Source organism: Gymnodraco acuticeps, unplaced genomic scaffold (assembly GCF_902827175.1).
Source record: "Gymnodraco acuticeps unplaced genomic scaffold, fGymAcu1.1, whole genome shotgun sequence".
Lineage (NCBI taxonomy): Eukaryota > Metazoa > Chordata > Actinopteri > Perciformes > Bathydraconidae > Gymnodraco > Gymnodraco acuticeps.
This window is the reverse complement of record NW_022991358.1, coordinates 124,885-127,913: the sequence shown is the minus strand read 5'-3', so window position 1 is coordinate 127,913 and position 3,029 is coordinate 124,885.

Sequence of the window (3,029 nt, the reverse complement as noted above, 5' to 3'; positions counted from 1 at the left end):
CCTGACTTTCCGAATCATTTATGTGCATAAAAAGAGAGGATGTTTGCATATATCTTCCGTTATAAGAGAAACAACGTGTGCAAAGTGTTCTTGCCACATATGATGAGTCTTTTAGAGCTTGATTATTCTTTGTAAAATATATCCTGAGGCCGGGGGGGAATTTGAAGTGTGTTTAAATAAATATTGAAGTCATCCTGGTCTTTCCAATTCCACAGCAACACACTGGGAAACCTGAATCATCAAACCAGCTGGTTTCTGTTTGGTTACCGAGGAAGGAAAACAGGAAAAGGTGAACACAGAGAGGTGACACTCTCTGACCTTTTCACAGAGGATGACTTGTGAAAAATACCACAGAATTCACCAAAAAAGGAAATATTTATCAGCCACAAAACAAAGGAAGTTTCCACCTGAAGATCAAGGCAAGGCCTGGCAAGTTTATTTATATAGCACTTTTCAACACAAGGCAATTCAAAGTGCTTTACAAAAAATGAAAGACATTAAGAAAATGGCATTTAAAATCAGTCATTAAAAATAAAAGCTAATAAAATAAACATTAAAAGAAAAAGTACATGGATAAAAGTTACAGTGCAGTCTAAGATATGAATAGTTCAATTAAAAGCAGCGACAAAAAGAAAAGTCTTCAGCCTGGATTTAAAAGTAGTCAGAGTTGCAGCGGACCTGCAGGTTTCTGGGAGTTTGTTCCAGATATTTGGAGCATAATAACTGAACGCTGCTTCTCCATGTTTAGTTCTGACTCTGGGGACAGAAAGCTGACCAGTCCCTGAAGACCTGAGAGATCTGGATGGTTCATCATTTAGCAGGAGGTCAGAAATGTATTTTGGGCCTAAACCATTCAGTGCTTTATAAACCAGCAGCAGTATTTAGAAATCTATTCTTTGACACACAGGAAGCCAGTGTAAAGACTTCAGAACAGGAATGATGATCCACTTTCTTAGTGTTAGTGAGGACAAGACAAGACAAGGTCTGCAGTATTTTTTAAATATCAGACATGAACTGAAGGGTAATGGAGACACAGGTCCGCACTGCAAGTCTAACCATAGTGTGTTAAATAATAATTACAATTTAAATAACGAAGGCCACAAACTTAGATAGATGGATAGATAGATGGATAGATAGATAGATAGATAGAGAGAGAGATAGAGAGAGATAGCTAGATAGATGGATATATAGATAGATAGATATATAGATAGATAGATAGATAGATAGATAGATAGATAGAGAGAGAGATAGAGAGAGATAGCTAGATAGATGGATAGATAGATAGATAGATATATAGAGATAGATAGATAGATAGATAGATAGATAGAGAGAGAGATAGAGAGAGATAGCTAGATAGATGGATAGATAGATAGATAGAGAGAGAGATAGAGAGAGATAGATGGATAGATGGATAGATGATAGATAGAGAGAGAGAGAGAGATAGCTAGATAGATGGATAGATGGATAGATGGATAGATAGAGAGAGAGATAGAGAGAGATAGATAGATATATAGATAGATAGATAGATAGATAGATAGATAGATAGATAGATAGATAGATAGATAGATAGATAGATAGATAGATAGATAGATAGATAGATGGATAGATGGATATATAGATAGATAGATAGATAGATAGAGAGAGAGATAGAGAGAGATAGCTAGATAGATAGATAGATGGATTGGAAAAGGGTGGTGCTACATGAAGTGAATAAAAAAGAGGATGTTGTACAAGCCGCTTATGATGATCTTAAGAGCCTTGTAAATAAATATATATATATGATAAATATATCATTATAGGGGAACAGAAATGTACCCTGAAATCTTTATTTTGTTATGAATTACAATAAAACAGATGCTTTGTTGTTCTTTCATTGCTGTGGAATGAAAAGATGAAGAGATGAACATTTTGAAGATGAAGATGATTCATAAAAAACTACCAGACATAATAAAATACACTCTCACATGGAACAAACACTAAATGTGTTTTTTGATTTTTTTTTTTTTCACTTAAAGTGGACCTATCATGCTATATTGAAACATATATTGTAGGGCCATACCTATACTGTACATGTCTGTGAAGTGTTTTGCTTAACATCCCAAACAGATCCTCCATTGTAGCCATGCCTCATTCTGCTCAAACCCCTCTTTTGCAACCCTGTTAGAGAAACGCAGATTTTGGGTCCTTAGTTTGAAAAGAAAAAAGAGGAGGCGGAGCTAATGCCTGAACAAAATTCTACCGGAGATAAAGTTACATTCTGCTGTGATAAAACGCCATCCTGTTTAAACCACATCAAGGATTATTTCTGAAACAGTATGGAGCTCAAATGCTTTTTCTCTCTCAGGTTTATCACAAGGTGAGTTACTTTTGTATTTCCTGCTTTTTAAACACATGTGCTCTCCAGTACAGGTTAGCTCTGAGTGTTAGCGAGGCTAATGTAAACAAAGACGTCCAAAACACGTCAGGCATTGTTTCTGATAGCAACTCTCTGTGGGTCCACCTTCCGATATTACGTCATATCGGCAGCAAATCTGTATCCGCTCGTTGTTCCCCGTTTTTAAAAGATTTGGGTACGGAGGAAAAGAGAGAGGGTTTTTTTTCTGACGCTGCGTGAGTTCCCCGACGCACCGGGACACATGTTTATGTATAAAAGACATCAAAAAGTGCATTTTGCATGATAGGTCCCCTTTAAGATAAAATAAGATAAAAGGCATTGCACATAATAACAAATTAAAAGAAATATAAATAAACCAGCGAGTAAGAAAAGTATACAGATGTCCATGAAGACAAAATAAATCTATAAACTCTCTGACGAGTAAAAACACTTTTGAAGGGCACAATTTTCTGTTAACACAATCTAAGAAGGATATTATTTAGTGTGCATGGAATGGAATAATCAATGAAATATAAATGAAATATAAATCAAATCGACATAATAAGGAAGCAAAGCTCTCAAAAAGCAATGTTTTCTGTCGTGTCCCGAATGTGCTTTAATTTAATATTCACTTGATGGTAAATGTGCATAAAAG